The following is a 16148-nucleotide window of genomic DNA, read 5'->3' on the forward strand; positions in this document are numbered from 1 at the left end:
GACAAGCAATATATTGTGGAGCTATTTTATATGATTTTTAAATAAATATTTTTTTCTGATTTTGAAATGCTTTTTCTGATATCTCTCTCTTACTTGATTCAGCTTTTCAAAGATTGTTTCCCAAGGATTTTCATACATTCCCTCCCCCTCATCTTTTTGACACTTCTGATTGTGAATTCATCCAAGTTTTTACTAATGTATTAAATCACAGTGTAATATTCTTGAGGTAGAATAGCTACTATGTTCCCTCCAGAAGAGGGTACATTTCAGTGGTGGGTGAAGAAATGCCTGGACATACTATATACTGCCCTGAATTTTGAAGTTCTGAAGTGTGCTATATAGCAATATGTTATCAACAGTACAACTTATACCATCACAAAGAGAGTTTCAATGAAACCAAGAAATATCATTCGAAAATAAGCCACAGTAATTATCTGAAATTAAAGAGTTTGTTTCAGATGAGAGTGCATGTTAATAATGGTATAACAATCCATTACTAAATATTCTACATTTATCCTTGTATATTACATTAAACACAGTGAATGCAATTAAATTAAAATATCATATTTATTTACAATTGAGTACATTATTCAAAAGTGACCTTAAAGGGAAAAAATGCATATACTGATTTTTCCCCTACGCCTGTATTCTTTCTAGGCAACCTATTGCCTAGAAATAAAGATCTATTTCTTTAACAGACTTAATTTTTAATTGCCCAGCTGCCCCTGTTTTATTACAAGAAAAAAAAAAGATTTCTCTCTGTTATTTCTCCCCCTCCCAAACACTAAGCTTGCACAGTTCAGATAGGAGTGAAATTAAGATATAAAAAAACCTGCATATGCCATATATTTAAACCTGTGTGATCAAAAAGTTGCCTCTGCCCATCTTGTAAGATTACTGGGGCAAACCTTCACTTGGCATCAAATGTCACAACTCCACTGAGTACAGCTGAATGATAATTTTTACCAGCTGAGGATCTTCCTTATATTGTTCACAAGACCAGTTTTCTTTACTCCCTTATATATGTTTGTTAGGTGAATGCACATTGACTTTACTGGGGATTTGGGAAGTAAGGATTGTGCCTGAAATTGCTGCCTCATTGTGAAATTGAGAAGTCCAGATCCCATCTGCCTGAGTACCTCTGTGAGACTACTGCTGACAAACTGTCTACATGTTAAGAAAAGGAATCTTGTTTATTTTAGATGCTATGTTAGCCCACAATTGCTCACCATTACATTTAGAATAGATTCTCACTGTTTGGGAAGCTGAGCAGCATTTAATTGTATGCATCCTTGTTGCAGATGAAATGAGTAAATGGTGCAACTAGCTCATCCCTATCTGTGGGATGAGAATCAGATTCCTTTTGGCAGAAGCTCCGCTAGTTACATTATGTATTTATATGGGATTAGCTGTGCCATTTGTTTGGAGTTGAACCAGGTACATGTCTCTGCCGCAGGAAATGTTTTTGGGCAAGTAGTCATATGGTAGCAAGTTGACCACAAGCAAGAACTGAACAGCTAAGTGGTGAGAAATGTGTGTAATGAAATCAGCTTTAATCAAACATCCCATATAGCACTTGCTTTAAAAATTCAATAGGAGGTAACTGATACACTCAATAAATTTGCATTTTAAATGCAGATTTTTATTTTATGGAGTCTCTTTGCTACTGTTTTTATCCTAAACTATTTAGGATTTATGAAGGTCAATTACCCATTATTTTTAGTACTGGATGTGTCCCTGACATGGAGAATGGACCAGCATTTCTACATACTTCTGTAAATGAAATGTTGGCTTGAACTATTCCAGAAAGGACCTGGCCATCCTCTTTTATGAAAATGATCCAGAATTAAAGAAAAAACAATTTCCCAACCCGCTGGATTTATTATTAAAAGTGGAATTGGAAGCCTTCTGGCAATCACCCCCGTCTATTGCTTTAGTGAAGGGAGGAGTTTTCAGCCTCTACTCAGTGCAGGGAGATACTTTGAGGGCACAGTAAAAGCCCCCCCTGGGAGCAGCTGCCGCCGCTCAGATGCCACAGCATTAGGCGGGGAAGAAAAGAGATGAGTTTGGAGCTGATGTACACGCCGGAGCAGCAGTAAAAAGATATAAGATATCGACACGCTCAGCTGCATCTTGTTAAAAGCTTCCTGCGGGTTGGCAGAATGAAATCTTTATTTAAAATACACAAACTATCGTCAGGGGAGGAACGGAAGGGAAAACACTAAAAGGGCCAAATGCTTTGCTTAACCCACCGGGGTAAGCAATAGAGAAGCGAGCAGATTGGCTTTGGGGTGTGTGCGCGGGGAGGAGGGGGGTGCTGCCTAGCACACAGCCCCAGTGAGACGCTGTAGCCACTCAGCTCTGAAGAGAGACTTTATTTGATGCTGCTGATAGCGGCTTGGTAGGGAAAGGGGCTTTATTAATAGCAGGGGCATACGCTGTGTTTACGCTTCGGCGTGAAGCAAAGGTGTCTAACCGCCGCGTCCACAGCGGCGCTCTCCTAAGTGGTGCTGCTCTGAGCTGCTCCTTGCCAGCCGCTGCCTTCTGAAGGTGCATTATTTTGATACATTATTAATTGTTTTCCCGGGGAGAGCAAGGGGCGGTGGCGGAGGGGTGGGGAGGGGGTGAAGGGAAAGGCTTATGATTATTAATAGCAGGAAGATCGTCGTCTGCTCCTTTTGCACGAGTGCAGCAGGAAGGAGGCAGCGCCGGGCAAGCGGGCGGGAGCGGCTCGCCCTTAAGCCCGCACGCTTGGGAGGTGGGGGTGCACCGCTTGCAACACCCCTCCCCTCTCTCCCCCACACGTAGGCTGGTAGAAAGTTCAGCGGGAAGGTATGTGTCCCTCCCTGCCCCCGCCAGTCCCCTTTACCTTCCTGCGCCCGCCCTCCCCCCTTCAGCACCCAGGAGGGAGGCTGCCCTGGAGCAAGCCCCTAGCGCTGCAGGCGGGGAGCAGGAGGCTGGGGGGGGGGGAGAGGTGAGGCGGCGGGGGCCCCCTTCCCGTGTCACGGGCGGAGCGGGGCAAGTAAAGTTGCGGCGGGATCCCCGGGGGCCGCCTCCCCTCCCCGCGGCGGGCCGGGGCCGGGAGAGCGCCGTGCGCTGCCAGCCATCAAGTGGCTCGTTAAGGAAATGCAGGTGAGCGTGTGCGGGGCTGGGGCCGCCGCCGCGGGTGGGGATGCGCCTGAGAGGGTGCGCGCGCTGGAGGGAGATGCGGCCGCTGCCTCGCACGCCGCCGGAGCGCGCGGGTGCTTCGCTGGGGCAGCAGCGCTGACTCCTCTCGTGCCTCCCGCCGCAGCTTTGCTCCCTGGCCACCGCGGAGCGTCTCACTTTCACCCCCCCTCCGCCCCCAGGCTCTCCGCCAGCCTCCGCGCGGAGAGTTGCAGGTATTTCTAACCCCCCCTTCCTCCCCCCCACTAGAGCCCCTCTCCACCCCCTCCAACAATTTTGAAGGCGCGCTGCTGCCTGGGTTTTTATGTGCGCGCTATAGCGCCGTGGGGCACGCCTCTTCCCCGCAGCCCGGAACAGCCCCCCGGCAGCGCTCGAGCCCACCAAAACAAACCTGCTTCATGTGGCATGTGCTTCTCTTCCCGTGCAGTTCGCTCGGGGCCCGTGTGGACTAGACGCACCGTTCTTCGGCTGACTGGCAGGAGAGGAAAGCGAAGGCTCGCTCGGGTTTTCCAAAGAGGTCCGGGCTGGCTGCTTTAGTGAGTAACATTCCTGTTTCTGTAAGGGGTGTGGGGGGGGTGTGTGTCTGCTCGGGGCGGGGGGGTGTCTTTTCGTTTTGAAAATGTGTCCATTTCTGATCAGCTAAGCAGCGCCGGTCGGGTCAGAGAGGAAACTTTGGCTGTTGTAACTTAAACTGTCCCCAATGGGGAATGTGGTTATTTAAAAAAAAAAAAATTGAAGGTGAGCACTTGTATCAGCGGAGTTATAGCTTCGCGTCGTGTTATTTATCTATAGGCATATTACCCCGAGTTTAGATGTGTGGATCTCTATCAAATATAAACAGAGAGATGCTGTCAGAAGGGATGGCGAGGATTTTGATCGGAAAGGTGACACTAGGTGTCAGATCATTCTACCATCAAATAACGTGGGGTGTGAAGTCACCACGGGTGCATTTGGTTGTCATTAATTGGCTGTAAAAATTAGCACACATCTTCAACATTTTGTATGATTTTTTTGGTACAAACTGATTTATTTTTCTGAAGGGAATGGCAGCTCCCTGGAACTCTCTTGATTTCCCGGTTCTTTTCTGAGACGTGACTTAAAGTACTCGGACCATGTCTTGGATCTGTGGAAAAGATTGGGTGGTGGAAGGCGAGAAATAGGATAAACTCAGTTTGGAAGGGAAGAATGCCCTTGTGCTTTGGTGGTTGAGTTGTGATACTGACAGAAGAAAGGGCAGGAAGTGGCAGGTTTTAAGGTGCCTTTAACATATGAGTGTGTGTGTATTTAAAAAAAAAACTTTTGCAAGAATTATTCCCCTTGGGACATGTGTACCCATAATCAGCATTTGCTGTATTTTTATGGTATGTTTATGCATAAAAGCACTGATATCCATAATTGAGACTTAACTGTGTCCTAGGCAGGGAAAAGGAGGTAAATTATGAATATGGGCAATGAAAAAATATTAGCTAGTGTTTTATAATATATAAATAAAACCTTTGTGTCATGTCAGTAGAAATACAGTTGACTCAGTTTGTATTGAATGTACTAGAAAGAATCAATAACATTTCGGCATTTTTTTTCTTGATTACTGCCAAATGGACTTTGATTTGAATTCTTCTTGTATTGTTATGCAAAGAGTAGGTACAGTGTGGATCCCAATTTGGATACAATTTATCTGTTTCTTGAGAAATTAAATTCCACACGGCACAGTATAAATTTAGAATACAGTGTAATTGATGTTAAGTAAATAGAACCTTCAAAAGTTAATCTGCTGTGGTTATTGCTTTCAGTTTTCTGATTCTCAAATGCATTAAGATCTCATGTAATTTTCAAAGTTACAAGAAACTAATCAACTTATATTTGAACATTCATTTTTGATACACAAACCAGCATGACTGTTATTTCTTAATGTGAAAGTTTCTCCTTTATCAGTGGCAGCTGATGGTTACTTGAAAAAGTAAAAGTTTTTGTAAAATCAAACCTTTTTAACTCTACAGTTATCAGACTGACTATACTATACTAAGGTGAACTAGACAACATTGATTTAAGACATTAACATAAAGCAGTCTGTAATGCCTAACATTTTCAGTACTAGAATAAAATTCACATTTGCCTACAGTTGCACATAAATTAAAAGCAAGGAATAGTTATAAAACATAGGCTACAAGATCGCAGGATGGTTAATCATTAGTAAGTTAGTACTGCATCACAACATTCTTTGTGATTGGCAGATTTTATGGCAGCAGAAATGTTTTATGAACTAGTAACTTGAAATAACAAAATTGAACATAGATATCTGATGTCATAGTTAGGCATTCTATATAATTGCTTCATGAACATGAATTTAAAATTCAAAATCAAAATAATGGGCAATATTTTGATACTTTTCATTGCTGGGATGTTCTATGAATAGAAGACATTTAGAAGAATGTATCTATCTAATCTTCTGTGATGCATTTTGAGACTGTGTGCATAGACATTTTAAGTTAGACTTATTGGTGTGGTAAATGATTCCCAGATATGCAACATGTGATACCAAATATGTAATAATTTGTATATTACAATATTTGTGGGGAAAATAGATTTCACAAGTACTTAATCACATACATTATTGGGTTAAATGATTGCGTAACTATGGCTTTAATAATTTGGAGCATGCTTTATAATCAATTTTTGGAATATAAATACATATAAATCTAGTAATTTTTATGGGAATACTAAAGTAACTTGACACACATTTCAGATTTGCTGTAACTATGACTTAATATGATGGGAAATGGCCTGAGTCAGAGTCACTGCAATTAAAGCTTATATGTATTATTTATGATCATGTGTGCGAATGTATCTTCATCATGTCAAATCAGGGCATGCTAGTTTAAAAGAAACTAAGGAGATTACAAAAGTCTCAGTTGCTTTCAATGTTACAGAAATAGTTACATCTTAAAGTTGATAGCATAAAGTTGCTGATGTCAGCAGTAACACATTTTACTATGCAATTGTTCTTGTTATTCAGATCAGATAATGGCCCGGTGAAATCTACAGGGAATGAATGATTAATTCCTCTAATGTGTGCTTACTGTAGGAATTCTTACTAATAAAGTACTGTGTACCTGTATTGGCTTACAGTTGCAATTGAAGGCAAATATTCTCGACTTAATTGCTATTATGTACAAGTCTGCTGTAGAAGTGTGAATATCATTTAACACAGTAATTTGATTTCATTCATAAAACTGCTTAAGGACAATTATAACATGCACTATTCATTTTTGTTGCATTTGGCTTTATTGAATAAACTGACAGTAAACAGACTGGTGCTTCATTGCAAAAACACCATAAGAGATCACAGTTATACACAGCTATGACAGTAGCTGGCATAAAAACCATAAAATTAAACAATACCCAGCTGTTTCTTCTGGTTTTTTTTTTAATGTTTTGTTTATTTTATTTAACCAGTCCTAACTTATCAGTATACATGTTTGTTATAGGAGTTCAGAGTACTACTATTAGTTGGGAAAAGTACATCAACATTGACGGAAGCTGAGAACACATCAGTTTAGGATATTCAGTATAATTACTTAAGATGATGACTAGTACTATGGTTATAGTGTACTTTAATATAAGTTTAGTCTCCTTTTGGAGACTTTGAAAACAGCAAAATAGCTTACTTACACAAGTAAACTCAGCAAAATACAAAATTCAATCACATCTTTTTAGCTGCACCATAAATAGGGGTCCGATTCTAATCCTCTTTATCATGTTGAATAGGGCCTTACTTGTCAAATACCTGTAGTTCTAATGATTTCAGTGATACTACTTATGGAATAAGAAACAGCTTAATGAAAGTAAGGTTAGCAAAAATCTGGTTTTCAAAGAACAGCTAATGACTTAAGGAAAAAAATTGCATAGAATTTTTTTTTTCTGTCTTCTCAAAACATGATTGTGAAAGGACAATTGAAATCAAGATCTTTGTTTCTTAAAAGTTTATTTGAGCTTTATTTTACTTTTCACCTAAGGTCTGATCCTACAGTTGTGTCTGGCAAAAACTACTCTGAATTCAGCAGTTTTGCCAGAGGAATAATAGTAGGATTAAGATAATAGTGCCAAAGCAAATTGACATCCATGGTATTATACAAGGAGTAAATCTGGTCTATAATCTTCTGGACATGACAATTAAGTGCTGTAGAAAACACTGTGATGTCACATAAATTGCTTTTAAAATCATGTAGGAAATAAGCACCAGGAACAGATGTATTCTTAAACAAAAGATCCCACTTTTCCTGGTAATTCCATCAATTACAAAGACAAAGAGAACAGAAGGGGACACTCCAAAAATTGTACATAAATGGCCATAGAGGCACTTGCAAAATTTTGGTACTGTCACCTGCTTTCTAAGTATCAGTAGATCTTTTCTCATGGAGCCTCAGTGGCTTCACTACAACACTTTAATAGGGGGAGGGGGGAAACCTTAAGAGGAAGGTTCGTGATAAGAGAAAATAGTAGTGGGATTATTTTTTTTTACTCTCAACAAGATAAATCTGAACGATGTATCTACTTTAATATGTTAACAGCGGCTGAAGAAAGATTTTATGTGCATAAAATATCATAGATGTGTCATATATCCTATTAAGTGAATGTTATCAGTAATGTATAGATTTTTTGCTGTATATTTCTGTATTGTCAAATTGTTTCATTGCTTATAAAGGCTGGATGCTAGCATCCATATTTAGTTTAAATTCCTCTTGACTTCAATGAAAAGTTTAAAATGAATAAGGACTGCAGTTTCTGGCCTCAAACCACCCTTTCAATGTTTCTGTCAAAACTAAATGTTAAACTTATCATATATAAACAGTGACCGTTGAATATTATTCAACGTATTATAAGCCTAATTGCAGATGTATTCTGATGACCAAAATGGATTATTTAAAAGCTTGATGCTCTGTATGAGCAGTGGTTTTATAAATTAAACCTTTTTTTATTTCACTCCCTCTTGCAGTGATTTAAATGACTATTAAAGCTAAATGAGCAAGGCAAAGATAAGCAATTTTGGAGCCCTTTGTGAAGCCTTCAGATTGGTGAACTTTTTATAGGTGACAAAAGAATTGGTATAGACTCCAATCAATGTTTCCTCAAGGGAAATGATTGGAAGTACTGTATATAACAACCAGTTTTTTGGGAGCTGTAATACCTCCATTTCACTGCAGCATCAGTAACCATAGGAAAACAATTACATCTGGTCCTGTTTGAAAGCAAAGTGACTTGGTTTCTCAAACAGCTTGACAGCCATTATGGGAAGGTGGCAGGCCAAGTTATTTTGCCTGGACATTAATGTATTCTGTCTTCCGCTCTTCGTGCATATGATGTGTTAAGCCTGAGCAGTGGGCTGAGTTAGGGAAGGAGCAGCCCTACACAACTCAGCTGGATCAGGTACTTTGGAGGTATGAGACCTATGCAAAAATCCCTTCATGCACCTTTGTGGTGGGAGGATAGCCACTCGATGTGGTACAAGTTTGGAAAAGTCCCTATTAGAGGGACTTTTGACACTGTTCTAGAAGTTTTCTCTTCACTTAAAGAAGGGGGATAGGATGTATGGACAGAAAGGAGTCATTGGCAGCGTAGCTTCTCAAGTTAAGGGTGCACAAGTCCTGATAAGAGCACAGGCTAAACATGTGTTGGGATGGCCTTTCTCTATATATCATAGCCTTGAGATTGCTGTATTATATCTGTTGTCTATTACATAGTTTTACAAAGCAATACTCTCTCTTTGAGTCATGGGCCCTGAAACTGACAACTCATTTCGACTAACCTGTTCCCTTTTTTGGCAGATATTAGGCAAGGATAGCATAGCCCATTGATTTTATTTGCATAGAATAAGGATGAGTATAGTTATAATCTCCATGCAGCAGGAGACTAGCAAACCAGGAATTCTTATTAGCTGACTACTTTGTACAGTAGAAGTAATCTCAAAGGAAGCCATTACAAATGCTACTAGGGAGCCTGGTGTCTGAGTTTTGTGAAAATACTCTGAGGGTAGGGCTAATAGAACCATAAAATTGTAGGATCTGGATGGGATCTCGAACTCAGCTTGTCTAGTCCTTTTTACTCATAGCAGGACTAAATATTATCTAGATCAGGGCTGTTCAACTTTGGAACCCCCGGGACCACAATGATACTCTCAACACATGAGGAAGGCTGCAACTTAAGTGTACTTGCATATACATGCAAATACCTTCTTTCACAACAGGCATGAATACAAGGCTACACAACACGCAGGCCCCATTTAAGTCAGTTCTGCTGATATTAATAAAATGCAATATCTACCTGACTTGCACCCATGTGAGAGCACTTTTAATGAGCAATGACAGTTGAGAAATTTAACAACTAAAACGCATATCAACAGAAGAACGTTATATTGACTTGCCATTGTGGAGCGTGTTCCCAGTGGGGGCCATGTTCAAAGGATCCCACCTGTGGGCCACGTGTGGAGTCCTACGTAAACCCAAACTTCACAGAGGGCCGCAAACAAATGGGCTGCTGGCTGTATGAGGCCCACGGGCTGCATGTTGAGTAGCCCTGATGTCGACCATCCCTGACAGGGGTTTATCCATCTTGCTCCAATAACTATTTTAATACTTTTTTTTGTATTTGTCAGCACACATGTACCAATGCGTCTGTGAAGGAATAATACAAGTCACTTTCAAGTACTATACTACAAATAAAATATTTAATTTGATTCGTGTGCATAATGTCCGTGCTGTCTGCTTCTGATATATAAATATTTCTAATGAAAAGTCTCATTCGCTGTCAATGGGCAGGAATAGAATATGCATGCAGTATAGCAGGTGTGGGCAAAAGCCTATCAGCAGGAGGGGGTCCGGCCTGCCCAGGGCTTCAATCTGGCCCAGCAGGAAGTTCCAGGCCCTGCCCCCTACATTGCCAGAGCTGCGTGAGCCCTTTTAACTGCTTCTATTTGAATGGTTAGTGTCTTGCCCGTGCCTTGCCTAGAAGCCTCAGAGAAGGCACGACCCTTTTTAATAGAAGCATTTGAAAAGGTTCGCCTGTCTCTGGCTCCTAGCATCACGTTAGTGGCACTGGAGCTACGAACCCTTTTAATTGCTTTTATCTAAACAGCTCGTGCCTTTCCTGCGCCTGTTGGGCAACGTGTTGCCTGGCAGCCACGAGCTCTTTTGTTGAAAAGGTTAAAAGGTCTCTTGGCTCCTGGTATCTCTAGTGTGTTGCTAGGGAGCTGGAAACTTGCAAGCCCTTCCAACTGCTTCTGTTTAAAGGGCTCACGGCTGCTGGGTGGCTGCATTGCCTGACAGTCACCTGGCAGGCGCAAGCCCTGTAAACAGAAGTAATTGAAAGGGCTTGCAACTCTTGGTCCCACTGGTTGGCTGCCTGGGAGGCAAAAGCCCTTTCAACTACTTCAGTTCAAAGGGTTTGTGCTTGCCAGGCAATAGAGTAGCTGAAAAGACCAGGAGCTGCAAGCTATGTTATGTGAATTCTAAGCCTCCACCTCCGACAACTCTGGGAGGAGACTAGCCCCCATCACCTTCTCATCTTCTCCAGGTCTCTTCCATTGGCCAGAATTCAGGTGTGAGGGACCCCAGGCCAAGCAAAGCTCCTGGTAGGATAGCTGTCAATCCTGTCCCTTCCACCTGAGGTCCTGCCCCTTTCGGGCTGGCCTGCGGCCACTTCTGAAACTTGTAAAGTGGCCCCCCCTTCAAAAATTATTGCCCACCCCTGCAGTATAGGGACATGCTTGTAGCCTTTGAAAAATTACTATGTGGATAATGTAGCCATCTTTTTAGTTCCATACAGAATGGTTTTCCCAATCTTTCACCTTTGTCATGTAGTATCTACACGTAGTAAAAGAAGGTCCTGTTTTGGGCCTGTGGCACATTGCACGGAGGGCTTGCGGATGGAGCCGAAGTTTAAGCAATGAGTTTGCAGATCTAGTATGTAAGATGAGTAGAACACATTTCATCCACTCCTACAGTATGGGAGCTGCAGCACGTCAATACTGTTGTACCATTATGTTAGTTCTGTTCCCAAACTGAAGCATGTCCTTCCTGCAAAATCCATTGACTCAGGTTTTGATGGAGGAATGAGAATTAGGCCTATAATTTGTAATACATATTGTCCTAGATAACAAAGAAGTAATTTGGATGGGGGTGGGGTGGGACTTTTGATGTTTTCTTTTAATTTGTTGCCACAGAGTGGAAGAGATTTCAGAGATGGTTTATTATTTTAAGTACATATTGTGGAGGAACTACTGGAAAGCAAACAACTGAACACATGAGCTGTGTTCCTTAGTTGGCATCAGTCTAAATTTTATTTACAATCAGAAAAAAAATATGGTGTCTGAACTTTGCAATAAAAATATTCTAGAATAAAATTGACCTAATTATTAGAGATACTGAGCAGTAGTAACTCCCACTAAAGACTGTGATGATTAGCCTCCCTGAAAATCAGGTAATATGATGGGGCCCATAACAACCTGCTGATTACTCTCTTTAGGGATGTTGCTGTAGGTATTCAGACCTTATTATGGGTTTGTGGCTGCTCTTCCCCAGGTCATGTACCCAGTCAGCGTTGCTGCAACTGCTGAGGGCCACTTCCATTCTTAACATGTAGATAAGATTTCTCCTTTCTTCCCATTCTACACACACATGGCTGGAGGGGTACTGAAGTGCTAAGCTCTGTACTCTTGGAGCATCCCAGGAATAGCTATTCCTTGACAGCTCTACAGATCGACAGCTCTACAGATCACCACCTCTCTGACCCCTCATGTCCCCTTCCTTGTTTCCAGGCCTGTGGTACAGCATCCCTGCAGCTGTGTTGCCTGCATGCCTGGCATGTGTGTGGGAGCATTCATGGAGGTTTAAAGTATGGTGGGAGGTATATTTACTGCAGTTGTCTTGCCTTCATATCTGGAGGGGAGATGAACAAGAACTAGAGCTGGAGAGCAACAGAAAGTCTGCTCAGGGGAAAGGGGAAAGGAAAGGGCAGTGTGTGTGGTGGAAAGATGTGGTGCTGAGGGAGCAGACTTAATTAAATAAGCATATGTGGGTTTTTGAAGCACCCAATATTTGGCAGAACTTTTTGTAAATTCATATAAACTGAAAATCTAATTTTTAGTAGAAAGGTGATGCCAGGTTTGAAAATGAACAGAAAACACATAAACCTGTTTGTGTGTAACCTATTCAGCATTATTTTTGTTTTATTAATTATCGTAATGTTTAGCCCAAAAAGGGGGATTCATGGCGATGACAGTTAAGTAAAATTAAAAATGTCTATTCTACCACATCTTTGGAAAGGAGATGAGAGAAGAGATGTCAGAAAGCCGAAGAGGAAAGGACAGAAGAAAGGGATATAGTAAGGAATATTCTGAGAGGAAAGATGTTGTTCACGACACAGGGATTTATACCTGCCCACATATGACTGCAGAATATTCTTTAATCGCTGTATATCCATACTGCCGTATTTACGGTTTTGTCCTTTCATCTATATACCTTCAATACCGATTCTTTCATCATGTTGTACAATTTGGCTCTGTAATTAAAGTAAAAACACCTGTTATATACTTTAGACAATTATTTTGATTTACTATCACTGTATAAACAGCTTAGTATTCATAACACAATGTATAAATATTGAAATAAGGGATTAGCCTTGTCTTCATATTCTGAAACAAATTTACCTGGTGGTTTTGTCTTTTGTTTTACACCACTTACACAAAACGAAACGGTGCATAGAGTCTAAATGATGGTGGTCACTTGTTGCTGAGTATGACCATCTTCCATGGGAGTTGTGGATCTGCAGATGGCTGATAAGGCTGGTCCTTGAACCACAAGTTCTATTACAATGAGGACAGATTTTTTTTCAGGTACAACAGGAGGCTGTTGAGCATGACTAGAAGCCAGTCTCTCCCTCCTCATATACCTCTTCCCCTGAAATGCAGGAAGTCATTGTGCAGTCATTCTTTCCATTTTGAGTGATTCTGGGCAAGTATCTCCCAAGTGTCCACATCAATGTTGCACTTCTTTAAGTTATCTTTGATAAACAAGTTTGGTGTCTGTTCAAATGTTGTGATCTTCAAAAAATCTTGTGTCATAAATGAGCAGAGGCTGCACTCTGACACAGTTCAGACAATGTTAGATTTCTATATCAATATCTGCCTTGGACGAAAGATAACATCCAAACTAGGGAAAATGATCAACATTCTCCAGTGCCTCTCGATTTATTTTAATAGATGGAGTGTATGGTACCTCACTTGGAGACAGCTGTTGGAGCACTTTGGTGGTCTTGATATTGAGGGTAAGACCAAGACATGCTTTTGCCAACTCCTTCTTTCCCAATTATTCCTTTCCACAGGTCTGAGTCTCGTCCAGCATATGCATCGAAAATCCTCCAGAAGAATGATCTTATCTTCTTTAGAGGTTTCCAGTTTAAAATGGTTTCCAGCTGAAAGCAGAAATCTTCATTTACATCATCATCATCATCATCATCCATTGTTGGTGCACGGGCACTCACAATAGTTACCTGTTGGTTTTTGGTGAGCCTCTATTGGAGTGTCATAAGCTGTTCATTGATACCAAATGGCAGCTCAGAGGGGCACCTTACAGCCTTGTTCTTTAGAGCAAAGCCTACTCTATCCAATCGAGGGTCACCTAAAGATTTTTCCCTTCTAGAATTAGATGTATCCTCCTTTCTCCTATTTCACTTGTCTGAAACTAGAAGAGCTGATGAAGGACAAGGCCACAATATCTATGTTAAATTGATTCAATTCACGACCTATGATAGCTGTACGTTGCTCTGGTCGGTCATTGTCTGAGTTGACTATTAGGGTAACGTATGTTCCAGATTCCAAAGTTGAAAAGTTTCTTACATTTTTTAACCCTGGTGGATGTAGCTATCCAGCCAAGAGGAGAAGAGGCAAGACCTATTTTTAAGGTGCTTTTTATACCCCTCTCCCCATGTGGGATGAGCAGAGTGGGGCCTAAAGATGACTGCTCAGTCATGGGTGCAGCTGCGAAGATGCTTGACCTGCCTCATTCCTTGAACAAAGCAACTTAATCACACACCCACTGCCTGTGTGTTGGTCTGTGACTAGAAACTTCCAGATCTCGCTGTCCTTTTCCTGTCACCAATCACTTTTGACCTGTGCAGATGGTGTTTTACCAAAAACTGGATAATGCCTGTGCGGGATTTCTTTTAAAGTGGGGAGACTAGTGTACAATAGTCACCACACTGTCCTTGACAGATAGAGGGCTTAAAACCAATAGCATGGACACCATGACAATTAGACATCCTCTATTTGCTGCAGCCTTAATCTGCCTTGACAGCCATTGAAACATTACACAGTAGTTTCATCTCCATTGGGCAGCTATGCTCTGTCAGTTCTGCCATTGAGGACTTCTTGGATCACACTTCATCTGGAACCTTTGACTGTTCTACCACAGGTGACCCTCTGGGAGTACATGACTCCAGGACGCGTCACTCTCGGGGGGGTCACTGGAACACACAGGCCTCCCCACCACTTCAAGGTGATGATCCATGGAGTCCAAATAAAAAGTTAATAACTATACGTGCAACACGCAAGGTCTAATTACATACTCTGCTGTTTTGGCAAGTTTTTTGGTAGTTCTGGAACACAGAAAAGTGAAGATGACTAAAAGCCTTAAAAAGTGATGCTATCTAATCCTACACGCTGGTAGTTCTTTAGTTCCTGCTTCTTAGGGTAAATCTATACTTGGGTAAATTTGTCTTGATTGATTGATTGATTGATTGGCACCTGAGTGAATACTCAGGATACCTAACTTGAATTTGAGCATTAACAGTGCAAAACTGTATGCATTAATATGCCCTCACTGTTTCTTAACTTGCTTGTGAATGTCTGGGGAAACATCCAATGGTTTTGCATGCTGAATTGCTGTAGGTTTCACTCCTAGTCAGAGTCTCTCACTATTGACAGAATTATCTGTCCTTCAGGGAAAATTGTGGGTAGGGCATTGAAACACTACCAACCCTCAAGTGATCCTGCCTATGTCCTTACTGCAAAGTGGGTGGTTTCCAGTCCAAACTAAAGCACAGCTCTAGTTTTAAACTGTGCCCCAAGCTATGCAAAAAAGGCTGGGTTCCAAGTACAATTATGCATGAACTTGAGCTTTTATTGGTGGATGTTGGAGAGAAGTTTGGGCAAAAACACATGAAGTAGCATGGGCTATCATAGCATGGAAACGCCCTGCTCCCCTCAAAAGGATGAAAAATCTGAGGAATACTATGTTATACTTTTGTTTGGAAACATGAGAATGTAATATGAGGTGTGTTTCTTCTTGTTATGCGGTTGTCTTCTTGACCATTGTGCAATAGTTACAGATTACTGGCAACAATATTTTATTCTGAGGTCAGGCCTATTGATTTTAGAGTATAAACAGAGCTGGATATAATAAATCTTAGTAGTAATTATAGTTAGACACAAAGTGTAATAATATAAAACAACCAATATATAGATAATTTCAGATATTTACTGAAGACCTCTGGGTATTCTCATAAAATTGTAAGCATTCTGCCTAGGATAAATCCATGATGGGAACAGTGAGTTGGCTTTCTACCTATACGGGATAATTCCTATTGATAGTTATGTCTGTCTTTCTCGCTTCTTCTCTCCCCATCTGCACATTTTTGGATTGGCAAGAGACTTCCCATTTAGTAAGCCAAAGCCATTCATCAAACAGATGATTAAATGATCTTCACAATTTGAGAGACAAATCACAGGGATCAGAGCAATTTAATAAAGCAGAAAAGTTGTCCAAGGAAACCTTAATATATATTTCATCTAATCTTATTACCACACATGACCTCAGGCAATGTTTTGTCCCCCACAGAATAGGCAGTCCCAGTTCCTGAAAATATTTACATGCTTTATGGTGCTTTGTTGCGTATCTGCATTTTATTTGTTGGGAATTTAATAAACAAAACAA

General features: G+C 41.0%; 1 protein-coding gene across 3 annotated transcripts in view; it reads left to right on the plus strand.

Annotated features, from left to right (window-relative positions):
• The first annotated feature begins 2311 nt into the window (after nucleotides 1-2311).
• Nucleotides 2312-16148, plus strand: part of PTPRD (protein tyrosine phosphatase receptor type D) — a 1795899-nt gene continuing 1782062 nt past the window's right edge. The window contains exons 1-2 of one of the 3 annotated variants that reach the window (XM_075931585.2): nucleotides 2312-2550; nucleotides 3593-3701. The gene's annotated coding sequence lies outside the window, so the exon portion shown is untranslated. Of the gene's footprint in view, nucleotides 2551-2711; nucleotides 2833-3231; nucleotides 3381-3592; nucleotides 3702-16148 lie in introns of those variants that run through there. The other 2 variants (XM_075931586.2, XM_075931588.2) reach the window with 2 other exon arrangements.

Source organism: Pelodiscus sinensis, chromosome 6, assembly GCF_052426305.1.
Source record: "Pelodiscus sinensis isolate ZL-2025 chromosome 6, ASM5242630v1, whole genome shotgun sequence".
In the NCBI taxonomy this organism is placed as follows: domain Eukaryota; kingdom Metazoa; phylum Chordata; order Testudines; family Trionychidae; genus Pelodiscus; species Pelodiscus sinensis.